An 18,380-nucleotide genomic window follows, 5' to 3' on the forward strand; every position below is an offset into this window, starting at 1 on the left:
GTTGCGTGCAAACTCTCGGTTTAAAATTAATTATAAAAAATTGAGTTTTTAATAGATTTTATTTTTCTTCAAAGTTTACACGGAACATTGAGATTTGTATAAATTGTTATATATGTATATATACACAATTTTGATATCTTTTTTATTCATATATTTTTAATGATTTTTGTGTCCCAACTTTCGTTTGAGATTTGACAAAAGGCTACGACATTAGGACGCACACAATACATGTTACATGTTTTTCATTCTGTTAAACATTATGTGCTCGTACGCCCACCATTCGTATATGAGATAATTACAACTGAAAAGTTTAAGATACATGTCGTGATTAAAAAAGCAGTAGAAGAGAAATAAGTTTAATTCATCAAATTATCTATAAGTCGCATCACCACCATAGTGAGGATATGATAGACCATAACTTGTTCATTGCCCAACTTAAAACAATCAACATAGTACTACATAACAACACTAACTCAAAACAGAGATAGACCTCTATATTAAACATCGAGATGCACTGGTTCCTCTTGCTAGTAATCCACCTCGATTCTTACATCTACATAAAAACCTACAGTTTTGATGAGTGAAATCGTAGTGATACTACCACGGTGAGATTTCGAAGAAATCTCAGTAAGTTATAACTAAGGAGAAAACTAGTAATGTACGAAAACCATCTTACCAACCCTTTTTCGATTTTAAATGTGTGCACCACGATCTCTCCTTAGAATGTTCATACACACACCTTGGCTCTCTTCCCCACATTGCAGGTGACAATTCCATGTATGACTTCGTAACGAGCGACGCTTAGCTTCATGCCCCATCCTTGACCACGGCGTCCTCTAGCCACACCGCCGACCGAAAGGCCATTGCTTCAATTCAAGAGCGTTATCATCTTGTTTAAGCCATTGTCGCACAACGAATCCAAGGGATGTCACCCAATTCTTAGATGCTCCCAAGTAACAAAAGAAGCTCTACTAAGATAAAGTCTCATCTCGACTTGGGTCGTGTTTCACTCACACACCCCCACATACTCCTCTTATAAACAAAAAGTAAGCAATTTTTTAAAGAATAACATCAACCTTTTTAGCAATACTGCCAGTAAATCACAATGGTGTATTATTAAGCGAAAAAATCTCAAACCAAGGTAACATCGTAGTAAATCTTAACAGTGCATACACACAATTATTAACCGTCATTTTGTTAGTGACCTCAGTCTAGTCCCTAAACATTAGGGGTCCATGAGTTCGTCATGTTCTTGTGATGACCGAATGTGTCTTGCCAACTTGCTTGCCCTTGAACGTATGTGGCAATGAAGGGTCCCTAGGTTGATGAAGGTTTGGTATTTAGTAATGGAATTGAAGATGATGATGAGTTCAGGTGATCTAAGTGATGATTTGGTGTGTTTGATATAATGTGGAACGGCTTGAAGGTTGCCCTTGATGTTGGCACCACTTGGATGATGTTTAGGATTTGTATGGTGAAGTGAGGCTAGGGTTTTGAGTTGTGGCTAAGAGAATTACGAATTTGGGATGAGGTGGCTAGGGTTGGAGTGTAAGATGATGTGCTAGGGTTTGGGACGAGGTTTTGGTAGTGTTTGAATGAGTCTAGGGTTATTCTTTAAATTTAGGCATTGGCAAGGGTAAGATGGAGAATATAGGATTTGGATATAGTAAGAGGATGAAGTTCTTTGGTTGACTTGAGTGATTCTAGGAAATGAGTGATTTTAGGGATGAAGTGATTTGAGGGATTGAGTGATTCAAAAGATTGTGTGATTTTAGAGATTGCATTTAGATGATGGGATAAGGATTCCTAAAATGTAGGAATTACCTTGTGGGACTCTAGGGTTTTGGCTAGGGTTTAGTTGGATGAAGGAATGCTAGAGTTAGGATTCCTAAAGTTTAGGAAATCCTTATAGAAAGCTAGGGTTTCCAACTAAGGCAAAAAATATGTATGGAATGATGGAGGCAATGAGAATTCGGCTAGGGCTTAGTTGGATGAAGGAATGCTAACTTTGGAAAGTGAAGATTATGGGAAATATGGGATTTGAAGGATGGAGGCTTAGGATATGTTTGATATGCGAGAAAATGAAAGAAAAGATATGAACAAACTAGGAAATATAAGCACAACAACGTATTTTTGGATTTTTTAATAGAGAATGGAAAATATGCAAAAGATTGGTAAATGGATGATATGAAGATTGAATGGAAAATAAATAAGAAATTAATAAAATGAATCAACACCTATTCACAAATTGCCAGGTGATGTTCCTCTCTTTGGGATTCAAGAATTGCAACCAAGTAGCCCAAGTGCAAAAGCATCGAAAGTGTTCTCAAGAACACACAAGCTGTCCACAAAGGAATTTGCCAAAATGTCAAAAGACGTAAAAGAAATGTCTAAGGGTCCTATTTAAAGCAATAAGATAGGTGGGAAAATCCTAAAAAGTCACCTTGTAAAATAGGTCTTCGATGGGCCCCATGATGGCCCGTGTTATATATTGGCCCTTGGTGGCCTAGGCTGGCCCATGAGTATGGCTGACATGACTGGTATGGCTGCTAGCGTGTGGCTGGCATGGCCAAGGCATGGCCTTGGAGCTAGGGCTACCTGCTGTCATGGCCTGGGCACTAGGGCTACCTACTGGCATGGCCCAGGCAAGGGGCTTGGGCGCTGCTCCTGGGTTGCGCGTTGGGCATGCACTCTAGGTTCTTACGCGCATTGCTGGCCTGGTCACTACTCTCACTGGGAGTCTTGGGCGTGCCATGGCATGCCTGCGGGGCTGTCATGGACGTGTCATGGCAGGGGCCATGACATGCCTATGGGCTTATCCTGGGTGTGCTATGGCAAGGGCCATGGCATGCCTGTGGGGCTGTCCTAGGCATGTCATGGCAGGGGCCATAGCATGCTTGTGGAGATGTTGTGGTGTTGTCAAGGCATGTCAGCAACAGTGTCGAGGGGCTGTCAAGGCTTGTCAGCAACAGTTTCAAAGCCTTGTCCGTGGGGCTGTCGGGGCATGTCAGCAGCAGTGTCAAGGCATGGGCCATGGGGCTATCCAGCCTTGTCAATGGCAGTCTTCGGGCATCAGCCATGGGCCCATCAAGGCTTGTCATGGCATGGTTGACAACTTGGTTGTGGGCCATAAAACTTTGGGTTTTGATATTCTCTCTCCCTTCAAGTACATCAATTCTCTCAATGATCAAATTTCAAAATCTCCATGCCATCTCCTCATACTCTTCCTTGGCCATTTACATGGCAAAACAATGATCCCCACCTTTTTCCAACTTCTCTAATATTGTGGCCTCACACACGACTTGGCTTCCTTGGATGCCAAAGTTGCCCAAATGTTCTTCTTGGACCCGAGCTTGAACTGCATGGTCATCTTCTTTTAGTCAAGCACTACCCTTCCAGGCCCTTGAGCCATAGATTGCCTAAAACCATATCAAACTCTACTAAAGGAAGCACATGTAGGTCCGCCACTATTCTCACCCCTTGTACGTTCATCTTCACTTCCTTTACTAGCCCTTCACATTTTAACTTGTCCTCATTTGCCACATTCACCTCAAATGGCTCTATAGCAATAGATTTCAACCCAACATTGGTGACAATGTTGGAGTTGATAAAGTTATGTGTAGAGCCACTATCTACCAACAATGTGACTTCAAACCTCCATATCCATGTCATCACCCTCATGTAGGTATGCTTTTGGATCTTGGTCATAGCATTAAGGGACAACTCGGCCTCCTCTTCTTTTTCATTAGATTTGGCCTATTCTTTATCAGACTCTTGGCTAGATGATTGAACAAAGCAACCATCATCATCTTCTTTACTTCTCTCATCAATCAACATGTACATTTGTCCCGATCTACATTTGTGCCCTATGCCCCATTTCTCACCATAGTTGAAACAAAGGCTCTTCTTCATTCTTTTTTGGACTCTTCTCTTGTGAGCTTCTTCACTTCAAATGGCTAGGCCTTAGAAATGCTCCCCATTTCCTCCTTGCCTTTCCAAGGAACATTGATTTGCAAAGGTGTAGTAAGCTTGCTCTCCATCTCCTTAGATTGACATTTCTCCATATTAGTGCTTTCTTCTAGGATCTCTGCCATCCTCATGACCTCTTGAAACCTTGTAGGTTACTTCAACTTGATCTACTTGGCTAACAAGGGCTTCAAGCCATCAATAAAGGTGCCCATAAGTGCCTCTTCGAACCAACCTCTAACCATAGTTTGAAGTTGCCAAAAATTCTCAATGTAATTGTGCACCTTTCATTCTTGCCTCAACTTAGCAAGTTGGCCATGGTGATTAATAATAGGGGATGAGCCAAATTGCATAAGGAACTCTTTTTCAAAAGTCGTCCACCCCAATTGTCTTCTCTCTTTCTCATATTGGTCTCGGATCCACCTCCACCACTTACTTGCTTTTCCCTCCAAATAAAAACATGACGTCGACACCCTCTCTTGTCTAGGCACCTCATACGCATGAAAGTAGTGATCAACCTTATCTATCCATTCATATGGATCACCCCATTAAACTTGGGAAAGTCCACATTTTGCCTTTAGGTCCTCAGTCATAAGTCTGGTTTCCTCTTCTTTTGTCATAGTGGTTATCCTCATATCTCCTTCCCCAATGGCCTCTATCCCTCTCATGATCATGGTGCCTTCTATCAAAATAGTCACCATGGCCATAAGGCCTCTCATGCCCAAGCTCAAATTCGGCCCCATGTTCTTCATCATGTTATTGAAGCTCAAGCCCTACATCTTGAGGCCCTTCTCTCAAACTATGGCTTCTAGTGCGGTTCTCATTATTACATATCCACCTTTCCACCACCACATGTTCATTTTCGACTCTTTCTCCTCTTCTATACTCGATTTTTGGTGATTCATGCATGGATCCTGTAACATTTGTCTCGGCCCCATCAACGAAGACCTCATGCCTTTGCCCATTCAGATTGGGATGTGGCCCAAGGCCATTTCCCTCAACAATCATTCTCTCAAGCCTCTCAAGGCTTGCATTTATCTCTCTTCTCATGGCCTCCGTCGATCTTCTATTCTCCTCATTATCTTGGCAAGTTCATTCAAGGCCATCCTTAACTCTGCCATAGTAGTGGTCACCTCGTCAAGGACGTTGGTGATGTGTGTGCCCTTCCAAGACCTCTATGTGTTTCCGATTGGAACCAATTTGCCCCTTGGCTTCTAGAATGCCCTCATGCATTGTGCTTTAAATTCTTGGCTCAAAACAACTTGCAACTTGGCTTGCAAATTGAAAATTAAGCACAAAACAATTTTGGACAGCAACTTGGCTCTCATGGACGCTTGCTCAAGGCCTCAAAAGTCCAACCTTGGGTCCCCCACTTTCTAGGATGGTCGACCCCTTTTGCACAAGTTCAATGTCCAATCTCGGATCCCCCACCTTCCTGGGTGGTCGATTCATACAAGTCACACTACTCCATCCTCTACCTCAACCCCCAAACTTCGGTTCACAACACAATATTAATAATAAAGTGGAATCTAAGAGGAATTCTCCAACCCAATCACAAGATTGAGTAAACACATTGTTTACCTCAAAGAGAAGTGAGCACCTCTCTAGAACAACAAGAAAGAAGGCTCTTTAAATGAAACCTCTCAATGAAAGCACCAATTAATGTTAGGAACCTCGGTCTAGTCCCTAAACATAAGGAGTCCACGAGCTCGCCTTGTTCTTGTGATGACGGAATGTGCTTTGACAACTTGCTTGACCTTAAACGTAGTGGCAATAGAGGATCCCTAGGTTGATGAAGATTTGGTGTTTAGTGATGGAATTGATGATGATGATGAGTTCATGTTATTTAAGCGATGATTTGGTGTGTTTGATACAATGTGGAACAGCTTGAAGGTTACCCTTGATGTTGGTGTCACTTGGATGATGCTTAGGGTTAGTATGGTGAAGTGAGGCTAGGGTTTTGAGTGGTGGCTAAGGAAATTACGAATATGGGAAGAGGTGGCTAGGGTTGGAGTATAGGATGATATGCTAGGGTTTGGGAGGAGGATTTGGTGGTGTTTGAATTAGTTTAGGGTTGTTCCTTCAATTTAGGAATTGGCTAGGGTAAGATGGGAAAAATAGGATTTGGATATGGTAAGAGGATGAAGGTCTTTGATTGACTTGAGTGATTTTAGGGACTGAGTAATTTGAGGGATTAAGTAATTCAAGAGATGGAGTGACTTTAGGGTTGGATTTAGATGATGGGATGAGAATTCCTAAAATGTAGGAATTACATTGTGGGACTCTGGGGTTTTGGCTAGGGTTTAGTTGGATGAAGGGATGATACGGATAGAATTCCTAAAGTTTAGGAAATCCTTATTGAAGGCCAGGGTTTCCAACCCTTATTGAAGGCTGGGTTTCCAACTAAGGCAAAAGATGTGTATGGAATGATGGAGGCAATGAGAATTTCGGTTAGGCCTTAGTTGGATGAAGGAAGGCTAACTTTGGAAAGTGGAGATTATGGAAAATATGGAATTTGAAGGATGGAGGCTAAGGATATGTTTGATATGCGAGAAAATATAAGAAAAGATATGAACAAACTAGGAAATAAAAGAACAACAATGTATTTTTAGATTTTTGAACAGAGAATGGAAAATATGCAAAAGATTGGTAAATGGATGATATGAAGATTGAATGGAAAATAAACAAGAAATTGATAAAATGAATCAACATCTATTCATGAATTGCAAGGTGATGTTCATCTCCTTGGGATTCATGAATTGCACCCAGGTAGCCCAAGTGTGAAAGCATTGAAAGTGTTCTCAAGAACACACAAGCCATCCATAAAGGAATTTTCCAAAATGTCAAAAGATGTAAAAGAAATGTCTAAGGATCCTATTTAAAGCAATAATAGAGGTGAAAAAAATCTTAAGAGGTCCCCTTGTAAAATAGGTCTATGGCGAGCCCCATGATGGCCCGTGTCATATGTTGGCCCTTGGTGACCTAGGCTGGCCCATGCCATGGGCCATGAGCATGGCTGACATGGCTGGCATGGCCTAGGTGCTGGCCTAGCTAGCTTGGCCTGGGCGCTGGGACTGCTTGCTGGCATGGCCCAGGTGCTGGGGTTATCTACTGGCATGGTCTGGGCACTGGGCTACTTGTTGGCATGGCCCAGACAAGGGGTCAGGGCGTTGCTCCTGCGTTGTGCGCTGGGCATGCACGATGGGCTACTGCACACTAGATTAATGCACATTGGGTTGCTGCTTGTGCTAGGCGTACTGCGCGCATTGTTGGCCTGGCCACTACCCTCACTGGGTGTGCCGTGGCAGGGGCCATGGCATGCTTGTGGGCCTATCCGGGGCATGTCATGGCAGGGGCCATGGCATGCCTATGGGGCTGTCCTGGGCATGTCATGGCAGGGTGATAGAAACCCATGTTTAGTGGCCCATGGCCAAGGCCCTAGCCATGTGGGGACAAGGCTAGAGAACCCCAAAACAGCCTTAGGGGCATGCCATGGGGCCTGCCTTGACATGCCCAGGGTGCCCAAGGGGGCTGTTGACCAAACCAGCCCATTTAGCATGCAGCCTGCACGCCCAGCGCACAGCCCAGCGCGCAGAGCACGCATGGCGCGCGCGCGCGCAGCACGCAGCACGCCCAGCGCGCACGCCCAGCGCGCCCCGCTCGCACACGCCTCGCCAGCGCGCAGCGCGCAATAGCCCCGCGCGCACGCCTCAGCAGGCCCAGCGCCCAGCGCCCAGGCAGCCTGCTTGGGCCATGCCAGCCTGCCCATGCCCAGACCAGCCCAGGGCCCTGCCAGACACATCCCAGCAGCCAACCTAGCCCATCCATGGGCTCATGAATGCCATGGGTCAACTTGACCCATGCCAATATGTTATTTTTAATTAGTTAATTTTTATTTAATTATTTATTTTCCAAGGGACCTATTGGGGGTTTCCAAGTTGTATTCTCTATAAATAGGACCCTTAGTCATTTCATTCACATCTTTTGGGCAAAACTCTTAGAGAGAGCATTATTGTTTGAGAGGTCTATTTCGGTGCCTTAGCACTTGGGCTTGTTGGGTGACATTCGTTGATCCCAAGAAGAGGATTACACTTTGCAATTCTTTGAATAAGTGTAGTCCGAATTTCTTGTTCATACCACTTGGTGCAATTCATGAATCCAAGTAGGTTTATCAATATATGAGGTTATTCAATACTTGTGCAACCCGTGAATCAAGTTTGGATTATCTTATTGTTCTTTCTTTTATTTTATTCAAGACATAAGAGTTCTTACTTGTGTTCTTGAGTATCTTCGAAGTGTTCTTGGTGTTCTTCATTATATTCGGCTATTCAATCCATTTGATTGTCATTTTCGGCCAACTAAGGTGTTATTCAACTTTCCATAAGTTGAAGTAACTCTTGTGTTGCCCTAGCCGAATATTAACTTGGTAAGACAAATCCCATTCGGCTATCCATTGCCATATTAGGAGTTGCCTAATCCATCCACCACACTTTCCATTTCTTGCTCAAACAATTAGGAAACTTGCCTATTTCCATCCCCATCCATTTTCGGCTATTCAATCCCTTCAACCCTAATTTTCGACCAACAAAGGTGTTAGTCAACTTTCCATAAGTTGATTTAATCACTTTGGTTGCCTTAGCCGAATATCAAGTTTTGGTAAGTCAATTCCCATTCGGCCATCTCTTGCCTTATTGGGACTTGCCTAGCCACCATACTACATTCCATTTACATCCCAAACAATTAGGAAACTTTCCTAATTCCAACCTTATTCCTATTTTGGACAAACCCTAGCCGCCACCCCTACTTACCATATTGGGCCAACCCTAGCCGCCACCCTCATATCCACTTCTAGCAAACCCTAGCCGCCCACCTCACTATCCATTTTGGGAAACCCTAAATCCACACCATTGCCGTGCATCCTTACCACCATTCTAACCATACACTTCCATCATCCGTTCCCAACATTCCACTTTCTTACTAGCCGAAACACTTAACCCCACATTGGCATATTGGTCTCCTTGACCATCTTTGGACGTGGACCAAGCAAGAGAAGAACCTAGACTCGGTCATTTCAAGGCTACCATTGGATTGGTGAACCAAGTGTTTAGGGACTAGACCGGGGTCCCTAACACAGGGGCCATGGCATGCATGTAGGGCTACTGTGGTGTTGTCAATGCATGTCAGCGACAGTGTCGAGGGGCTATCAAGACTTATCAGCGACAGTGTTGAGGGGCTGTCAAGGCTTGTCAACCACAGTGTCAAGACCTTGTCTGTGGGGCTGTCGGGGCATGTCAGTAGCAGTGTCGAGGCATGGGCCATGGGGCTATCTAGCCTTGTTAGTGGTTGTGTCAGGGCATTAGTCATGGGCCCATCAAAGCTTGTCATGATATGGTTGGCAACTTGGTCGTGGGCCATAAAACTTGGGGTTTTGACACATTTATAGCTTACTTTGTCACGGAGATTGAAGAGCCTGCATTAGCGATGAATTCTCACTAGGAGTGTAATCGGTTTGATCTTGTCATGAGGGTAACAAACCAAAAATTTAGGTCCACCCATTTTCCAGGCCGGATTGGACCGTTAACTATCGGTCCAATCAGTTCATATGAGTTAGGAACCTTTTTTTCCCTCTTTTCTTGTTTTGGCAAATAAATTAATACAATAAATTAATTAAATTAGTAAAATTAAAATTAAGTAAGTTCTTTAATGTAGATTATATAACTAACTCATTAAAAAATCATTATATTTATGATGGTAATAGTTACTAACTTAGTACTTTAGTAGTCATAATGGTCTATATTAGAATTCTAACATTTTATATATAGTTAATGACTACTAAATAATTTCATTGTCTATAGATTATTCATGCTTACTTGCAACTTATGTATCTTAAAAAAAATTATCTAATTACTTTAATTAAGTGTAAATAGTGTTATAGTATGTATTTACATATAATAACATATATTATCATATAATATATTAGTTAATTGAAAGCATATATTATTTCACATTTTATATGATCAATAGTGATAGATTAGATGAAAATTATAAAATTAACTTATATAAGTATTATATAAAATAATATTATATATAATATTTAAGAAATTTATATGTAAACAGTGTGATTCAAAAAAACCATACCCTGAGATCGGACTAAAAATCAAAATTTTCAGACACCATGAACCGAGATTGACCAACATAATTTTCAATTCAATCGATTTTTTCAGTCCGGGCCGAGAAATTTTCACACCTAGTAATTATTTGTGATCAGTAGCTATATCATACACAAATAATTAATTTAGATGGAGTGCTATTGAGAATAAATTTTCAAAGCAGGTAAAAATGCATTTTGCTGGGTAAATGCAGGGCGGTCAAGGCTCATGATTCAATTTCAAAGGAAACCAATCCTTTATATATAAGTCAATAGTTCTTCCAAGGTCTGCAGTGGATCAGGATTTTAGGCCATATGGCCAACTTGAGTTTGAAGTCAACGTCGCAGACGTAGGTAGCCATCAGTGGCTTGGTTTTTTTATGATAAATAATTTGACACGCAATTTTTTAAAATCCTCATGATAATATTCTTTATTAATGATAATAAAGTAAAGATAACAAGCTGACCATCAAAGTGGATTTCTTACATCATGATCGATCATCTGTCTCGCGCCATGGTTGATGCTTTTAATGAATTTAATTGGTTGAGTAATATTGCTTCTTGATTTCTATGCATTAATAATAATAAAAAAAAACAACTATTTGTTTTCAGTACTTTATTTGTTTAGAAAGTGAGAAGACATGAGGTGATCAGATACCATAAATTCAACAATGAGCTCATTCTAGCCTTCCTTCCATACATATATGATATATATATATATATATGAGGTCCATTGCCACCGAGGCAAATTAAAGATTCTGGAATGGTGTTTTCTCTTTAAGAGCAAGATCTGCTTCGTTTGTATTCGTAACTCATCTCAATCCATCTCAATCCATCTCATCTCATCATTATAACTTTCTCAAATTTTCACTCAAAATATAATAAACAATTCAATTTTTTCAAAACAATTTTTCCAAACTTCAGCATAAAATATAATAAATAATTCAACTTTTATTCTACTATTCACAAACTATCTCAACTCATCTCTGAATTTAAACCACATAGGAGGTCCTCCTCACATTGACCCAATCTGTTGTAGGCCGGTCGAAGACTATTGAAGACTGTGGCCTATACTACCCTCCAAATTACCCTTGTGAACTGGCCCAATAGAAAGAGGTGTTGCAAGGTTATCTCTTGTCGCTCACTTTTCCTCTCCTTCTCTTGGTCTCCTCTCCTTGTTCATCTCCTCCAGAGGCCACCGCTCACCTCCTCTCCTTCTCTTCGTCTCTTCGTCTTCTTTATCTCCTTTTCTCATTCTCCTCCTCACCTTCTTCCAACTTTATTTGTGTCCCTCATTTTCCGAAAAGTGCATAATCCTCCGTATAAAAATACACAATAATATAATAAAAATTACAATGAAATTAACATTCAAACGAAATTAATTTGGACTGAAGCACATATATATCGCTCTCTTTAAGAAGATTCAAACCTTCTACAGTATACAAAGTCTCAGATTAACCGGTGTACCAGAATTCCTCTTGACTTGACTCCTCTAGAATACAATAGCCCAACTGATCATCGTGTAGTCCGAAATAACTCTGTACAAGTGGTTGAACTCAAAACTCTATCAAAAAGACACCTTTCTTTTATCTAAAAATACTCTAAAAAATATATACTCGCTAAGCTTGATTCTCTTATCTCTTTTTTTCCCTAAAGTTTTTTATTATCACCCTGTTGTACCGAAGGACTAATCAAATATATAGATATAGTCCATAGACGTAACCGAGAAAAGGAATAAAGGAGCCAACGTTAACAACCATTTAATGCCAACATCTACAACTTTAAATAAGCCAACATCTATAACTTAAATAAGCTAACTTAATACCCAAACCCAAAGCAACCGCAACTAAATAACAAGCCCGTTGACACTTAGCATGTTTAATGATATACCCACAACATATTGTATAACACATTAAACAATAATATTATAAAATGAGGACATTTTTATAAAATTATATTACTTTTATAAGATATTTTATAAAAATACCCCTCATTTAAAACATAATTGTGTAAAATATTGTAAAAAATATTGTGTATAAATCATTTTCCTAAACATATATCAATATATGGTACTTGAATGCAGGTACTTGAAGTGGAAGAAAGTAACGGTAAAAAAATAAATATTATTAAAAAATTACCAACATTTCCCCACTATTTTTTAATAAAACAAATATAAATAAAGAGAGATATTTTCAGGTAAAGAAAGATTATTATGCATCATGAAGGTGTCCTCTGCATTGAACCTTCACTTAGTAAAATAAAAACTTTTACTCCAAAATCAGTAGCAGTCTAAGACTTGAGCTATGACTGCTTAAGGAAGATAAATAATTATTACTCACACTCAATAGCCTAGGTGTTGACATTAGCTTTATTAGCTAGCACATTAAGGCTTTGTGCTAATCTCGGTTTTATGAGTATATTTAAGAATAAACCTAAATTTCATAGAGAGCAGCCGCACTCTCAAACTCACATACGTGAAATCTGTCAAGTGTGCTCCAGTAATTCTTACACCCTACTCAAAAGAGCTACAGAATTTCATTAAGAGTTTCTCCAAAAACTCATCATCCACAACATTACATGATAAATACACTCACATCATAGGAATGAGAAATAAAATAAATAGTGCATTTCTTACAAACGTCACATGATTTGTTTTTCCCATTGAACCCGATTTTCAGGATCTCTAGTCTCCAGGTTAAGTATCTTCATGCATGGTTCATGAATTTATGGGTTTTAATCTCATTCCCCTCGATGTATTCTAGGCATTTTCTTTTGTCAAGGCCTTGGTTAGTGGATCTGCAAGATTATCACAAAACTTAACCTAATCCACGTTAATAACACCATCAGTCAAACAAGATCTCACTGTACAGTGTTTTCTTCTTATGGATCTGGATTTACCATTATAGTAACGGTTTTGTACTCTACCAATAGTAGCAGTACTATCATAATGAATTAAAATAGCTGGAAGTGATTTTTCCCATAAAGGAATCTCATGTAATAAATCAATCAACCAATTTGCTTCCTCACTTGCTGAAACTAAAAGTACTATAAGCTCAGCTTTCATGGTTGAAATGCAATAATCATTTTTTTTTTAGACTTCCAACATACAGCACCACCATTCAAGCTGAAAATATAACCAGTAGTTGAAAGAGAATCACCTGACAAGGTATTCCAATCAGCATCACTAAAACTTTCAAGTACAGCAGGATACCTTTTATAAAACAAACTATAATATTTTGTACCAAATAAATATTTCATTATCCGATCCATTGCATACCAATTGTCTCTTTCAGGATTGGTAGTAAATCTACTAAGTACTCCTACCGCATAACCAATGTCAGGTCTAGTACAATCAGTCGCACAACATAAACTCTCAATCATGCTAAGATATTCCTCTTGATTAATCACATCATCATCATTTTTAATAGAAAATAAATGAATACTAGAATTAAAAGAAGTAACAACAAGCTTGCATCCAACATAATTATATTTCTTCAATAATTTTTCTAAGTAATGCGATTGATCAAGAAAAATACCGCCACATGTTTTGGTAATTTTCATACCCAAAATAAAATTAGCCTCACCGAGATCTTTCATAGCAAAATGGTTACAAAGCATGCTTTTTGTTTCATCTATAACATACAAATTAGAATAAAATATCAATAAATGATAAACATATATGTTAATAATAACATGTGAATTTTTTCAAGATTTATTATAAATACATTTATCATTTTCATTTGACTTATTGCCGTTTTCAATCATGCAAGAGTCAAATTTCTCATGCTATTGTTTAGGAGTCTGTTTTAAGCCGTATAGAGATTTTGTCAATTTACACACTTTGCTTTCTTGGCCAGGCTCTATAAAGCCTTCGGATTTATCCATATAAATTTCTTCATCTAGGTCTCTATTTAAAAAGTTGTTTTAACATCCATTTGATGAATTCTTAAATTATAAATTATTGCAATGGCAATCAATAATCTAATAGATGTTATTCTTGTAACTGGAGAAAAAACGTCGAAAAAATAAAGGTCGATTTTTTGGTCAAAATTTTTTGCAACTAACCTGGTTTTGAATTTTTCAATTGTTCAATCTGGTCTAAATTTTTTGCTAAGGACCAATTTATACCCTATGGATTTGCACCCCAGTGGTAATTAAACTAATTTCTAAGTTTTATTATAAATTAGTGAATCAATCTCATCATTCATACCCTCTTTTGAAAATACAAAATCAGGTGATGCGAAAACTTCTTGTAAATTCTTTTGATTTTCCTCGATATTGTAAATATAATAGTTGGGACCAAAATTGTTTTCAATTCTATCTCTCTTACTCCTTAATTCAAAAATAAATTTATTTTCAATATAAAAAATCTATAGGTTGTGTTATTTTTTGCATATCCAAGAAAGACAAGTAGTAGTTCTAACACCCAATTTGGATCTTTTAGGATCTGTTAGCCTTACAAAAGCCAAACAACTCCAAACTTTAAAATATCCCAAATTTGGCTTATACCCTCTCCATAATTCAAAAAGTGTAGTTTTTGAATTTTTGTAAGGCACCCTATTTAAAACATAACAAACAGTCAAAATTGTTTCACTCCAAAAACTTGAAGGAACGCCTGAATCAATAAGCATAGCATTCGTCAACTCAATCAACGTTCTATTTTTTCTCTCAGCCACACCGTTAGATACATGTGAGTATGGTGTAGTAGTTTCTTGAATAATACCCAAGGACTAAACAAAAATATTAAACTCATTTGAATTATACTCTCAGCCTCTATCACTTCTAAATCTTTTAATCTTCCTACCAAATTGATTTCCAGCTTCATGGAGGAATTCTTTGAATTTTTCAAAAGCATCATTTTTTTTTTAATAAATAAACATGTGTATATTTTGAAAAATCATCAATAAAAGTGATAAAATATCTATTTCCTCCACGAGTTAAAATTCCTTCAAATTCACAAAGATTGGTGTGAATTAAATCTAACAATTTGGTATTTTTTCAACACTTCTTTGAGGCCATTTTGTAATTTTTGTTTAACTACAAATTTCATATTTTTTTAAATCCTTTGTCAGCTTGGGAATTAATCCTAAACTACTCATGATAGCAACATATCTACTATTGATATGACATAAACATACATGCCAAAAATCTAAAAAAGAAAACATGTAAACAGAAACATTTGATGCTTTATGCTCAACATTCAATTTAAATATATCATCACAAACATAGTAGTTGCCCACAAATACTCCATTTTTCTTTATAACAAAATTATCGGATTCAATAATTTGTTTAAAACCTACTTTGTTGAGTAAAAAATTCGACATCAAATTCTTCCTCATATATGGTGTATAAAGCACATCTTTAAGCATCAATATGCACCCCAGAAGTGTATTTCAATTCAACCTCAACACTCCCAACAACCTTAGTTTTACTAGAATCACTAAATATAATTTCTTTTTTTACTTCAAAGGGAGTATAATTTTTAAACAAACCTTTATCATAGCAGATATGTCTATTGACACAGGAATCTGCCCACAACCCTTCAACAAATTGAAAGGGCTTATTGAGATCTCCAATGTTTTCTGTGCATTTTTCGATTGTAGACTCCATCTAAAATCTCTTTAAAATTATTAGTGAAATACACAATAATATAATAAAAATTACAATGAAATTAATATTCAAACGAAACCAGTTTGGACTTAGGTACGGAAATATCGCTCTCTTTAAAGAGATTCAAGCCATCTGCGGTGTACACGGTCTCTAATTAACCGGTGCAGCAGAACTCCTCTTGACTTGACTCCTCTAAGATACAACAACCTAACTGATCGTCGTATAGTCCGAATCAACTATGTACAAGTAGTTGAGCTCAAAACTCCACTAAAAGAACACGTTTCTTTTATCTAAAAATACTCTAAAAATATATATTAACTGAGCTTGTTTCTCTTATCTTTTTTTTTTTCCCTAAAGTTTTTTGTTATCACCCTGTTGTACCGAAGGACTAATCAAATATATAAATATATAGATATAGTTCATAGACGTTAAAAATCCTTTAATGCCAACGTCTACAACTTTAAATAAGCCAACATCTATAACTTAAATAAGCTAACTTAATACTCAAACCCAAAGCAACGGCAACTAAATAACAACCCGTTTGACACTTAAACATATATCAATAAATGGTATTTGAATGCAGACACTTCAAGTGGAAGAAAGTAACGGTAAAAAAATAAATATTATTAAAAAATTACCAACGCTACTTTGGGGCGTGCACAAGGATAACCTCCGAGACTTTGGTGTGAAGTGGTCATGAGGACCATCATTATTGAATCCATACCGTCAATGTTGTAAATGTAATAGATCAGTGGTTGAGGAATTTTTTTTTTTTTTTAAATTTTTTTTAAGGTAGTGACTGAGGACGTTAAATATGCGAATAAATTACATACTTGTAAATAAACTTCTTAATAAAAATAATACTATTTTTATTAAAATAAAGAGCAATACTAGATACAGTCTCCAATTGGAGACTGCAATACAAGCATAGGCAATTTTATCTTTAATTTTTTAAAAAATTACAAAACTATCCCTCCTGAAATGATGATTTTTCTCATTTAATAAAGGGCCTATACATGCAGTCCTTAAGTGGGGACTGCAAATAGAATTTCTCTAAAATAAAAACCATGTCTTCAACGACATTATATATTTCAAAGTACGATTAGGCGCTAGGTTATCAAATTTTAAATGGATTACGACATGAATCGATACCAAACCAAAGACTCAAACATGAACTTATATATTCTGTTCAATCTGCTTTGAATTAACTAAATGAGAGTAGCGTACGTGATTTCCATTTTGGTTTATTTAATTTACATTTATAATTCGTGGAACTGTGGGCAGAGACGTTGCAATTAAATATATATAATTATTAGTCATTATCCTCACAATTCCTTTGCTCATTAATTAAAAAATCCATTCCTTTAAATTTTAATACATGACCCATGCCACCTAATTAATTAATAATTGATATATGCAAATTGGGTGCATGCGACCTGAAATTAGTAGTAATTATGAAAACCCCAGTATTGATAAATGATGTGAACTTGTTGAACATTTCAAAAATCAAAATCGAGTTATTAATTAATTAATTAGGACCATTTCTACACCTTGTTATGCAAGAATATTAATTCAACTCGTATCTATTTTATTATTGCAATTTATTTTCTGTATTTTTCATTTGAAAATTAATTTGCTTGATTTTGATTGACAAGTACTGAGATATATTTTTTCTATATATGGTTTCATAGGTGAGCGTGATGAGTACTGTAATTCTCCTGCATGACTATTGTTACAAGATATATAATTTTTTTTTTCACCTGTTTATTGTAGACGTATCTTGTATGTATGCATAGCTATAGTTTTCTATAAGTTTTATAGAGATTGATACGTCTTGTATATACTACACAATAATTTCTACAATAGAAGATATTTTTAGGCTCGTTTGTTTTCAGATATAAGATGAGATTAATTGAAATTAAACTTAAAGAGTTGAATAAAATATTGTTAGAATGTATTTTTTAATATTATTTTTGTTTTGAAATTTGAAAAAGTTGAATTGTTTATTTTATTTTGTATTGGAAGCTGAGAAAGTTGTAATGATGAGATGAGATGAAATGAGATGTTTTCTGAAAATAAATAAGAAATTTCACTACGACGTAATTGCTTTTCACAGCTTATATATACACCTCCAACAAGCTTTATCTTGACAAAATTGTTAGGAACCATAAGAGAAAATATAAAATGAAAAGTGGAATTAATCACACATAATGCAAGATTTACGTTGTTCAGCAACGTGCGTACTTCTATAAAGTTATAGCGGATTTTGTTAAGATGAAAATCAAACATACAGTGCGACTACCATACAATCAATCTATACTAAACTCTAATGAGCAGGTTGGGTCGTGCTAAAAGTATTCTTTGTATTGTAATTTCCCTTTATCTTTACACAGAGGTTATACCTCCTTTATATACAAGTATGATAGAATATTCTTTTGTAACAGAATTGTACAGATGGCAATATATAGTACGTAAGTTACAGAGGGTGATTTGTGGAGACTGCTCTAGAAGGTGCTGGTGAGTGTGAGTGTGCATGCACGATATCGTTATGAGGAGAATCTACAGCAGCTGTGGATGAGGACGTAGCACCACTATGAGTAGCGTTGCATGCATGAGTATTGCATGTTATTCTGACAGGCCCCTTCAAGTCAAGCTG

This window comes from Juglans regia, chromosome 6, assembly GCF_001411555.2.
Source record: "Juglans regia cultivar Chandler chromosome 6, Walnut 2.0, whole genome shotgun sequence".
NCBI classification, from domain to species: Eukaryota; Viridiplantae; Streptophyta; class Magnoliopsida; order Fagales; family Juglandaceae; genus Juglans; species Juglans regia.